The 13,477-nt window shown below is 38.5% G+C and overlaps 1 protein-coding gene across 1 annotated transcript in view; it reads right to left on the bottom strand.

The window, feature by feature from the left end:
* The window catches only part of PRLR (prolactin receptor), a 161,770-nt gene that overhangs the window by 87,063 nt on the left and 61,230 nt on the right, over positions 1–13,477 (bottom strand). Inside the window, exon 2 of the mRNA XM_047877544.1 lies at positions 1,211–1,398. The gene's annotated coding sequence lies outside the window, so the exon portion shown is untranslated. The remainder of the gene's footprint in view (positions 1–1,210; positions 1,399–13,477) is intronic.

Below are 13,477 nucleotides of genomic sequence, written 5' to 3'. Positions count from 1 at the left end.
TGCTGCTGGTAGGCATGTTCCAAGGCCTGAGAGGAGAGCTGAGAAGAAGCAGCTATTAATGGTGTGTGTGTGTGTGTGTGTGTGTGTGTGTGTGTGTGTGTAACTTGGACTTGTGGGCTGGAGCATCCACACACATGTTTTTGAGAGCCCTCATGGTAGAGGATCTTGCTGAGGTGAGAAGAGAACAGGTGGGAATGGGGAGGGACACTGGCTAGAGGCAGGATACTTCAGATTCTAGTGCAGAGCTCTGAGGATTTTAACACTCCAAATTTGACCAAGATCTTGAGCAAGATGCAACGAAGGTATGTGGTCAAGGTGGAATGACAATCTATAATTGATTTCATTATTGATCAAATGTTAGACATATCATAGGTGTTCCTTCACCTGTGTTTTTCCCCCAAGCCCTGCAAATACTAAAGGTGTGCCTACCCTTCCATGACTGCTCTATTTGCAATTGCTTCTTTTCCCATGGACATTCCATAATACCCCTCCTTTCTTTTTATTTATCTTCTAGTACTTATCACCATCTGACATATATTTGTTTAGTTTATCTTCTACATAGAGAATGTAAGTTCTATTGACAGTGTTGTTCATTGCTATTTTCCTAGCACTAAGAACAGCCCTTAGCACATGGTAGATACTCAATAAACATTTGTTGAATGGATGAGTGGTGGATGGCTATCCTCTAATGAGCACCTACCATTTTACATGTGTTATGCCATTTAAATCTAACTAACCCTATGGGCCTGCTATAAAAAAAATCCTACTATTCTTTCCATTTTACAGTGTAGTCTCAGAGGGTTGAAATAACTTCATGGAGGTCACACTACTTCCAAGTAGGAGATAGAGAATGTGCCCACAGATCTCTCCAACTTCAAAGTTCTTGTTATCTCTACCATAATGTCTTTGGATAGTCAAATTCCAAACATTAGATCCAGAAGATTTAGGATGCAAGGCTTTCTATTGCATCTGCCTGGTTGGCTGATTTTTAAACTCAAGAGAGCACTGAGTTGACTAGAAAACTTAGAGTATGGTAAAATTTCTCTTTTAGCAATTGGAATTTATTTACTCAATTTGTTTAGCTTGGAAAGGTAGAGATGGTGTAGACCAGTTAGAGAAATTCATATAAACACGGTGCTTGGACTGAAAATATTTGGAAGGAGAATAAATATTTTCTACTAATCAGATGTGTCCAAGAAGGGTTACTTACCCACAGTGATTCAGGGTAGAGGTGGGGCAATTATCACCGGTCCATAAAATAGCCTGCTCTTTGGAGCAGAAGTAGAAAATTGGGTGAAAACCAGGATTTTGCAGCTGTTGCCCAATCTTTGGTTTATTCATAACTGTCTTCATTGAGTTAATGCTATTAATGCTTCATTCTTGGGAGTGCCATGTGGACTGTGGGATAAGATATGGAAGAATTAGATGCCTATATGGCACTAATTTACTGATTTTCACCATAGCTTCCTCAAGTCTTGTGATTATCCTCTTTCTCCTGGGAGGTCTCATTACATCTCTGATCTAGCTCCTAATTAAAAGCCAATATCATGTTCTATGTAATAGTCTGAGAAATGTTCTGCCTGAGGGTCCTGTCCCTGGATACATCAATACAGTATGTTATTCTCCTGCAAACGGTCCTTTAAAGCTTTTGTTTTGAGTCACAGCCCGTTGGACTAGACTTTGGAAATAAGTCTTCTCTAGATTCAAAGGAGACCTATTGTTTCAAATCTCTCAAGTTTTTCCATGCCAGATTTGCTTGTTAAACTATATAGCACTACAAATCTTCTGCACCACCTGTTCAAACTTTGCCTCCCTAAGTGAGTTCCATACATAGCATCCATCCATCCATCCATCCATCCATCCATCATTTTACAAATATGTATTGAAAGCCTGATATGTGCTCTTACTGGAAATGAAAACCTAAAATAAAATGTAGTTACCACATTCACCGTGTTTACAGACAACCTTAACTTGGAAAAAAATACAACAGTTATCCAGGGACAATGATCTATTGATTGAGTTTTTGGTGTAAAAGAAATGATATCTAAGGTAGATTGGACTCAGCTTTCCTCAGTATTGAGAACATCAATTCCTTTACCCTTTTGTAAATAGAACTTCATGTAGCTGGGCTGAGGGCAGTATCTTGGATCTGAAATATGCACTTCTTCCCCAAGTATGGGGCCCGAACTCTCACTGGCAGTGCAAATTTTTATCAATACAGTATCTTCTTGACTTCCTATGCATGGCATGGATTTGGGGAGAACTTTGTGGACACTTCAGGGGGGCTGAGGTGCAGATGCTATCATAGCTGGTCTGACTAACCATTTCCTGGTTGATGAGCTGTCTCATCAGGGAGAGGACTTCTCTTCAAGCCTTAACAGAGCAGAGCTTGGTGGTTCTTAGTGGGTTGCTTATGCCACATCCAATGTAAGCTCAGAATATAGATCAGAAAATTGGGCACAGGATCACAGCATATCTACATTGGACAGGATTGTGGGCCCCCATTCATCCAAACATCTTATTTTACTCCTGGGAGTCAGGGATTCCAAAACCCTCAGGCTTCAATTTTGAGCACACATAGCCTCATCTTTGAGAGCCATGTGAAAGCCTGAAGAAGGTGAAGAAAGAACCAAAGCAGTGAAATCCCGAGGATTATATTCTCTTTTTCCCTAGAGATTACAATATCTCTTCTTGAAAAGTCATCTGTCTTCCTATCTGAATATCGCTTTTGGTAAGTTTTGGCAATTTTTAAAGGGAACCTTGAAAAATACTTAAAAGAAATTTTTTTACTTTTATTTATTTTTGAGAGAGACAGAGTGTGAGCGGGGGGGGTGGGGTGGTGGTGGTGGTGGTGGTGGGGAGGGGTGTGGCAGAGAGAGAGAGGGAGACACAGAATCCGAATCAGGCTCCAGGCTGTGAGCTGTCAGCACAGGGCCCGATGCAGGGCTTCAACTCATGAACCGCCAGATCATGACCTGAGCTGAAGTCGGACACTTAACTGACTGAACCACCAGATGCCTCGAAAAATACTTTTTTTTGTGTATTCTAATGTCTCCTTCCCAGCTGAGGAATCTACTGATTAATTTCCCCTTAAACATTAATTAAAAATGTATTACTTTCTTGCTATGTCCTGGCCATGGTATGAGGCTCCCTCTGCAAGCCATATATTTGCTAGCTTTCCACTCTGGGAATTCAGAGGGTTGTGCTGAAAATGATGATCCTTTCATCAGAATTAAGGCAGGCTTCTGTAAGGCAGTAATTATAGCATTGGCATCCGAGCCTGTGCACTATCTAAATCCTCACAATAGCAGAGGAAGATGAACTCTTTTATACCTGTCATCTTTGGCCCACAGTGAGTGGATTAGCAGCACCTTGAGCAAATATCACAGCCTACTGCAATAACTTGCATGTTGCCATTTATGTGCTGCTCTCCTGAACTAGACCATGATAGTACTGACAGCGAGATCGGGTGTTTTTCATTTGTATTACTTCAGCCCATAGCTCAGTGAAAGAACAAAGAAGACCAGGGAATGGAAAAAGAACAAAGATTCACCAGGTGGCTTCTGATTTGCTTACTCCTTATGAAAACCATATTTTTACTAAATGCAAACAAATAATTTACTAGTGTAGTGCATTGCTTTTCATTTTGTGTTTGTCCCACATTCTTTCATCAAAACTTCCTCCTCCTCACTCCACATGATTCTGGTAAGACCAGACAGGAGAACGTGTGGCCTACACTAGCCAGAGTATTCATTGATACTCGTTGTTAAGTCCAAGGGTGAGCATATTACTGAAGCAAGGACAAGTGAGGTTTTTTCACAGAGACAGAAATAGATGCTGGGAGAGAGGCTCTTTCCTTTTGAGACTGTGAGTTGTAAGGACGCTATGAGTCCGGAAATGCCAGCATCCAGCTTTCCATCCACATGGAGAAAGTCTGTCAGAAGATGAAGGCAACACAGATGAACGCAGAGATAAAGACAAAAAAAAGGAAAGGAGAGATGATATTTGCTCCTTAAATACTGGAAGCAATTATGACTAAAGATCAACCCATAGTTTTTTTCAGACTTTTGAGTGAATGGTACTTATTTTTTTTATGTGTTTATATTTGTACAGTCAGTCTGAGTTGGGTTCCATTCCTTGCAACCAAAAAGTCTTGATGACCATAAATATCCCAACAGGCAACATTGTATCAGTATCTGTAATTCTCATGAGGTAGTGTCATGTGTGACAAAAGTGCAAGAACAGTAAGAGTTAGTGGCTCTCAGGGCCTTATATCTCAAGGCAGGGGTCTGGATTATAGCTCTAGTGACCCATCTGGAGCCCTTCATTTGTGGTGGCTCCAGCCAAAAGCCACCACTGTGGCAACTAACTGATGTGACATGTCTTAGCCTTCTCTTGGCTTCCAGAAAACCTTCATGACTCAGTCTTTTCCTGTAAGGACACTCCAGTCAAGAAAGGAAACTGAGCAAAAGGCATTATTCCCTTAATTTAGACCTATGGCCCTCATCCAAGTCCGAAAAACCACAGACCTGCATCTGCTTGTTCTCAATCCAGAAAAAAACTAGTGTTCCTAGAGGGCTGTCCATCCTTCTGATACCAACAAACAGTGTCAGCAACAGAGAAAGCCCTTGGATTTTAAGAAAACATTTGACTGTTATGTTAAGCGAGCAAACAAACCAGGCACGTCTAAAGAATGGGACAGTAGAATTCCAACCAACCCAGGGAATGTGGCAGATTTCTAGAGGCAGTTATTTACATACAAACCCAAATATTTCCTTTCAATGTAAACATGCAGTCAGCAATGTCAGCAAGGAGTTTTGGGCATTTTCTGTATTTTCCACTAACGCCATGTTAACAGGCAACATTCACAATCCCTTTTGTCTGATGTTATTAAGTGTGATCCAAACCACCAACACTCACTGACAATATAACTGGCATTTGTGGTCAAGTCTGTGTTTACCAGAAGGAATTCTTCCTCTACGTCCTTTTCTGAGTAAGTCCTGTAACCTAGGATGACTTTTATTAAATAAGGCATTCAGAGATGAAATGTAAGTGATCTAACTTCACAGTCTAATGTGACAGCACCTCTGCAGAGGACAAATGAGTGAGATCTGAAGCTCCGAGGTATGGAATGGAGCCATAGGGGATGGGTATGACCCAAGACAAAGAATCAGTTCTCTCATGGGCTGAGATATGTCACTCTACAATAGGAGTAGGCACATGCCTGGCCCAGGCCAAAACCAGCCCCCCATGAGCTGAGAATGTTTCTCACATTTTTAAATAATTGAAAAAAAATCCAAGATGAAACAGTATTTTGTGACATTTGATAAATGTGAAATTCATATTTCAGTGTTCATTAATAAAGCTTTATTGACACAAAGCCACACAAATTTCATTATGTACTTGGCTACAATAACGGAGTTGGATAGTTGCCACAAAGATCATATGGCCTGTGAAGTCAAAATCATTTACTATCCAGCCCCTTACAAAAATAATTTGCTTACCTCCACCTACCTTCCAAGGCTTGGATTATATTCTCCCTTGCAAGCCATCAGAGAACATAATGATGCAATGAGAGAGCCACCAATTCTCATCCTGGCTTCATGTCTAGCTCCCTGTGTAACCCTAGAAAGTGATTTAACTCTTGTAGGGGCCTTGCTATCCTGCTCTTGTCTCCTAGTATAATACAGCTCTGAAATTATTTGGTCCCACAGAGGCCTGATGCTGGTTGCAAAGGGATAATCTAGATGGTCTGGATGTCCCTTCAGCATGACCACAGATTACTGATAGGGAAGTGACCTCTGTGGGATCATTATTCTACAAACGAATATGGTACTATTCTTCAGAGGCATTCTGATCCCTGAAGTCTCAACTCTATCAACACCACTTTATTTTCAAAACTGTGGCCATAATTACAGAAGCAAAGTTCACTAGAAAACTGAAGGAACTAGCTGAATGGTGTCCAGCTCACCAAATGCTTTGTCCTGGGAATATCTGATCGTGGCATAAGTCATAGAAGATCCATTAATTCTTTTTAAATGGAAAGACTCCTTGCTTCATCAGGAAAGCTTCTTTCCATTTTCTGAGGGAGGGGGTGAGCGCTGACTTGGGATTATCTGCATAAATGCCCCCACTCTCCTCTTGATTTAGCTGATGAACACCTGCCACAGCCAGGACAGTTGGCAGTGCAGATCCATGTTGGAAAATCAGACTTCACAGAGGATAGTTTTGCAAGCAAAATACCCTTTTCCTTGAGATCCTTGAAACACTGGTGACCCTAGTCCTACTCTAAAAGTCTTGTGAGAAAGGGAAGCTTGAAGGTTTCCAGGTGACACTTTTTAAAGCCAGTTTTTCAAGGCTTTAAAAACCTTGAGTTCTGGTGATGGACCTAGAAGGTATGACGCTCAGTGAAATAATTCACACAGGGGAAGACAAACACAATATGATTTCACTTTTATGTGGAATCTAAAGAAAACAACAAATTAACAAACAAACAAACAAAAAAAGGAGGAATATACCCCTAAATACAGAATACAAACTGATGGTTGCCAGATGGGAGAGGGGTGGGGAATGAGCAAAATGGTGAAGGGCAGAGGGAGGTATATAGGCTCTCAGTTACTTCACGAGGATGAAAGGCACAGCATAGGGAATATAGTCAATGGCATTGTAATATTGTATGGTGACAGATGGTAGTTTCACTTACAGTGAGCACAGCATAAGGTATAGACTTGTCCAATCACTATGTTATACACCTGAAACTAATGTAACAACTATACTTAAGTGTATAAACTGATGTGTCAACTATACTTCAGTTAAAAACTTAAAAAACAAAACCTTGAGCTGCTGTGGATTTATCACCTAATTATATTCTTCTGTGGATCGTTATACATGGTCACAATAAATGGCTGTCACTTAACCAGTGAGTCTCATGCATAAAGACAAATTCTGGGCATTTAATTCTAATATTTGTCTTAAGACCTTTTTTTGGGTCTTTAATACATTTATTAAACTTATTTAATATGTTTATTTATTTAACTTTAATATTAATATTTAATATAAGTTGATATTTATTTCACTTTAATAAGTTTTATTTATTTTTAAATTTTTTATTTAAATTCCAGGTGGCTAACATACAGTGTAGTATTAGTTTCAGGTGCACAACTTAGTGATTTAACACCTCCATACAACACCTGATGCTCATCACAAGTGCACTCCTTAATCCCCATCACCTATTTAACCCATCCCCCACCCACCTCCCCTCTGGTAACCCTCAATTTGTTCTCTATAGTTAAGAGTCTGTCTCTTGGTTTGCCTCTCTCTCTTTATCTCTATGCTTGTTTGTTTTGTTTCTTAAATTCCACACATGAGTGAAATCATATGGTATTTGTCTTTCTCTGACTGACTTATTTCACTTAGCGTAATTGTCTCTAGCTCCATCCATGCCATTGTAAACAGCAAGACTTCATTCTTTTTTATGGCTGAGTCAAGACCTGCTGACATTTTTTCCTTCCCAGCAACAAAAGGCTTATTAGCGTTTGTGGTGACAGAAGTCCTGGTTACAACTTGTACGGCAGGAAGTAAAATGTATCTATCTTAGCATCAGTATTTTGTAGACTTCAATCTCCTTTAGCTTTCTGATAGACTACATAAGAGTTTAAGTTCAAGATTAGCTTTCAAAACAAACCACAAAGTGCAAGCAGCCCATATTCATTGGACCCAACCTTGTCTTTAACCAAAAAAGCTTGTTGGCCTCCAGGGTGCATTTTTTATATTTTTCTTCCATGTTTTGAGGAAGTGTATACAAGGATTTTTCTATTCAAAATAAGCAGGAATACAAAAGTAGCATAAAAATGAATTTCACTGGGTTCTTATTTTATGAAACTCTATGAGAACAGTAAGTATATAATGACATATAGAACCCTGTGAGGATATTTTTGCTTGGATTGCAGTTTTAGAATACAAGACTTCTCAAGTCAAAGAGTCACATCTGAGAAAGCTGAAAGAGACGAGCTGGTCCAGTGGCTTCATATCTCAGCCGAAGAAAGGGAGGCCAACCAGGGGGGCGACGTGTCCAAGGAGAACGCTGGTTGTAGGACCGGATTCAGATTCTACCTCTCCATATGCTCAATATCTGCAAGTACCTGGCAGTTTCCTCTACCCCATCTCCATTTTGACAGCTTGTAACTGACATGATTAGCTTTTTTACACTGTGGTTTTTTTTTTATCCAAGTATAATTAACATAACGTTATATTAGTTTCAGGTGTACAATGTAATGATTCAGCAATTATACCCACTTCTCAGTGCTAACCAAGATAAGTGTACTCTTAATCCCATTTATTTTGCCCATCCCCCACCCAGCTCTATTTTTGGAGTTATTGCCATCTGTCAGTGGGAAGAGATACACTGATATATTCCAATGGGCACCTGGAGTGAACATGCCTATATTTTCTACCAGTGAGTCTCTTTGGATCAGACTTCCCTCTACAACTGGGGGTTCCCTGTTCTTATTTGTACAGCAAAGACCTAAGCTTTCTGACAAGCCTGCCAGATTGATGTGGGATTTGTCTTGCCTGAACACTGGGACTTGATGTATCCAGATGAACACCACTTCCTGAGGAGGAGCTAGGATATAAGATAATGACCAAATAAACTGACATTGAGGCCACATGAACATGAACATGCTCTGAAGGAGTGAGGGCTGTCTTTAAGTTCTGTTCAAGGTTGGTACTCTCAGAGTCAAATGTGTAAGGCAAAGAGTCCGACATGTATTTGACTACATGAAGCCCACGTATTCCTGAAATCATACATGTAAATGGAATCACAGATTCCATAGCAATATCAAAGGAGATTTACGTTGATCTCCTAATGTTATTCAAGTGCCAAAACTTCTTAACTTTTTAAACTTCAAGTTTCTTTGGTTCCAGCATTAATGAGAAGTTCATTCATTCATTAGTACCTGCATCAAATATTTACTGATTGCTTACTATGTAGAAGCATTGTATGAGGGACATAGTGATGAACAGACAGACTTGGTCACTGCTCAAATAAATGTCAGCACACTGCATTACCACTTGTCAGGAGGCTCTGGCAATTCATATGCTGCAGATATCTGGCCAGGACCTCTACTTATAGAAGCTGAGGTTTGAGACGAAGCTAGATGTATTTCAAGCCAAGACAAGAAACAAGTATAGACACTTGTTTTATTAAAAAATAAAAACTGCTGATAAACACAACAATTACAGACAATGGTAAGTTTCAAGGAGAAAGTAAATGGGGTGTGACAACCAATGAAGCCAAGGGCAATTTATCAATGGGTGGTCAGGGAAGGATAAGTATAAACTGGGTAAGCTGGTACATAAGGAATGGAGAAGAGTCAACTGCTTGAGAGCCAGAGAAAAGGCATTCTAACCAGGGGACAGCAGGTGCAAAAAGCCCTGAACTGCGAGAGAACTTGAGTTGCTTGAGGTTAGCATGGCTAGCGTGTAGGGCAAAAGGAGTCTTCTAGAAGACTGCAGAACACATAGGGGCTGAATGCATCAGGGTCTAGAGATTTGGATTCTATTCAAAGTACATGGAGAAGCTACAAAAATTTTAATTCATGATATAGCTTTTTTTCTGGATCACTTTGGCAACTGTGTATAAAATAAAGTGGAGGGGGGGGTTGGGTGGGGGGGGGGGGAAGAATGATGGAAACAGTGGAATCTGGCTTCTGGAGGAGGCTACTAGAGGACTAAGCCCAGCTCAAAGATGATGATCTTATGATCAGCATGGTAGCAGTAGAACTGGAGAAGAGAGATGAGATTTGAGATAGATATTTGAGGTAAAGATAGTAAGACTAGCTAATTGGAACGGATATAGGGAGTGACAAAGTGTAATCAAGGATAATTTATAAATCTCTGGATTGAGTCTCGGTTGAGGATGGTTCACTTATTAGGGAAAGAGAAATAAGGACTCCACTTTGTACATTTATGTTTGAAATGTCAGTTAAGGGATGACCTATAAAACGTTCACAAACCCCACATTTCCTGACTTAGTTCTTACTCAAGCAGTTCTACTCAGTGTGAGGACTTACAGACTCAAAGAGATTTTAGTCACAGTCTTTTAGTGGGGCAAAAAACTACTCTGGAATGACTTCTTCCACGTGTTCCTCTCTTCCTCCAACAACCACCTTGCCCCCTGCCCAAATCATTGCAACATTTTACTACAGGAACAAAAAACTAACAAGAACTCAAAGAGTTAGTAAAAACACCAGCAATGCACATCTGCATCCCATGCATTTGTGTACTATTGACTCTCTGATTAATCTGTATGAAGGTATGGTAGGAAATGCCTAAGACAAATTAAGACAATGCAGTATCATGAATATTTTAGCAGAACCAAATTCTCCTGGTGAACATGGAATGGAATCATACTCCAAGAGAGAGAAACCTAGAATGTGTTAATAGTCAGTCTCCCTTGGACAATCTCCATCAGGACAACCTTTTCAACATGGTCATTTGCTTGAAAGTAATGTTTTCCATCCACAAGTTTCTGATATACAACTTCAATACATATAGGGCTATGGTGGGAAATAATACTGTTCAGCATTCATGTGTTGCAAATAACGATCCAGAGCTTTGATTGTTGAGATGGAAGAAGATATGTTTTGGAACACTTTAAGATGGAATCCTCCACAATCATACCTTTTTTATTTGTCTTAGAATAATCCTTTACAATGAATATGAATTTTTGTCCATGGCTTCATGGTCGTGTTCCATGGTGGGTTATTCTAGATAGTTTGGCATACACCGTTGTTTCCTTGAATCTTTTCCATATTGGGATAAATTTCCAACTATAACCAACTTTTTTTTGGATAGCATGGACTGAAAAGGTGACAACTGAATTTTGTAATAATAACGTCCATAAAAGACATTCTTGGGGAAAATAATTCATGATAATAACTGGGAAATATCTTGCTTTCTCAACTATAATCTTGATTATTCTCAACCTCCTTCCTCTCCCATGCTCAGTTAGAGCAGTCCACAGAGTGAACCACAGAGTTAACCAAGTGACTTAATCAGCTTGATGGATGAGTCTTTGTGTTGATTTAGCCAAGTTTTGGGGATGTTACTGCGGATGTTTAGAGCATTAGCTTTCAGTGTCCTCCTCTTAATCTTGAAGAGAAATATGAGACAAAGCTCTGATACTTTATAGGTATAAAAAATGGGACTAGGCTTATCCATATATATATATATATATATATATATATATACACATATATATGTAGGCTTATCCATATATAAGCCATGTATGTAGGCTTATCCATATATATATATATATCCATATATATATATGTAGGCTTATCCATATATAAGCCATGTATGTAGGCTTATCCATATATATATATATATATATATATCCATATATATATATATATATATATATGTATAGTTTATTATCCAGTTAGCTAACATACAGTGTATACAGTGTGCTCTTGGTTTTAGGAGTAGATTCCTGTGATTCATCGCTTACATACAACACCTGGTGCTCATCCCAACAAGTGCCCTCCTCAATACCCATCACCCATTCCCCGCCCCTGCCCCCTCAACTCTGAGTTTGTTCTCTGTATTTAAGAGTCTCTTATGGTTTGCCAACTTATTCTTAAAGATTCTCAAAAGAGGCCTTCAATGAGCACAAGTTGTAAGGCACAAATATAATGGCTGTATTATAGAACTCTTGCAGTCCCTGAAGTAAAAGTAGCAATCTCTTCAACTGATTGTGTTTGCCCTTGTAGATTATGTTGGTTTTGTTATGTTGTTTCTGAGTAGTAATCATTGATATCTCAGTATCATCTGGCGGTTTGTGGCTAAGCTGGGCTCCCATCATACACCTTTAAGCATATGACAAGAAATAGTGGTTTTGTGTCTTGTGTGCGTGCCAAAGAGTCTTGGGAATCCATATAGCCTGACATTTGAGAATGTCTTTGGGATGGTAAATTCAATGTTACAAAATCCTTCTCCTTATTCTTAGAGTGAGAAGTTCCACCTTACCTCTAACCAAGATGGAGTAGCTTGTTTCACACTATTCACACTAATATACTGCTAACAACAACTATATATTTATATAGTATAGATAAATATATATATTCATTTTTATATTTATTATTATATACTATATACTATATAATTAATATATATTATTATAATTAGTTAATACATATTGTAGAGTATAATTATAAAATTATAATACTATATAATATGTAATCATACGTAATTACAATTAATATAATATATTAATTATATAAATTATAATACTATATAAATATTATATTAATTGTATATATAACATATATTAAAATATATTATACATATATATCTATATAGTACAGATATATGTATGCATATATCTATACACTTGTGTATATACATATATCAATATATATAAATAAATATAACACAAATATATATTAAAGGTATAATACATATTAAATATATGTATTTTTTAAATATATGTGTCACCAACTCTTTAAAGGCTGGAGTCACCCAGAGGAATCCAAGGTCTCAGAGGTAAGGGAAGTGCACTGAGTCAATTCTCACATTGGCCTCTGCTCTTTTATACTTGAGGCATTTGCCAATTTTTGAAGCAGGGAATGGATGTGGACTAGCATAAAATGCTGTGATGTGAGGCAGTCTCACTAGGCTAGGAGCTGACAAGGTGACTGAGTCTTGAGAGGCATTAACTTAGGAATGAGGGGACCACAGAGAAGTGAACCCAAACTAAAACTGAGAAAATACACAGCCAGGAGCTCTGAACTAAAAAAAAATACTAATGGAAGTTCTACAGGCAGTAAAACATGATCACAGATGGAGGCATGGTAATGTAAGAAGGAACAAAGATCACCAGAAAAAGCAAATATTGGGTAAATCCAAATAAATATTGAATATTTAACACAACAACAATAATATCTTATGGCTTTATCAATATATGTAGAATCAAAATGCATAACCGTAATGGAAAAGGCTGAAGGAGTTGTAAATGATATTAAGTTATTGTAAGCTACTTGCATTATCTAGGAAGGAATTAAAATATTAACAAAGTAGACTGTAATTCACTTAATTACATGACACATGCAAGATGCATGCTATAACCCTTGGGTAGCCATTAAAACAATTTTAACAGAGGCCTACTTAACAAGGTAATAAAAAAAACAGATGAAATAATTTAAAAAATCGTCATTGATCAATATATTAAAAGAAGCAAGAAGGGATTTAAAAAGACCAAAGAATAGATGAGCAAAAGGAAAACAATTTTTTTAATGTATTTTAATTTTTTTTATTTTAGAGAGAGAGAGTGAGAGCAGGGAAGAGGGGCAGAGGGAGAGAGAGGGAGAGAATCTTAAGCAGGCTCCATGCTCAGTGTGGAGCCCAATGTGGAGTTCAATCCCATGACCCTGGGATCATGACCTGAGCCAAAATCAAGAGTCAGATGCTCAACCGA

The sequence above is a fragment of the Prionailurus viverrinus genome, chromosome A1 (genome assembly GCF_022837055.1).
Source record: "Prionailurus viverrinus isolate Anna chromosome A1, UM_Priviv_1.0, whole genome shotgun sequence".
NCBI classification, from domain to species: domain Eukaryota; kingdom Metazoa; phylum Chordata; class Mammalia; order Carnivora; family Felidae; genus Prionailurus; species Prionailurus viverrinus.
The sequence above is the reverse complement of the archived record's forward strand: the minus strand, read 5'-3'. Positions and strand labels throughout refer to the sequence as shown.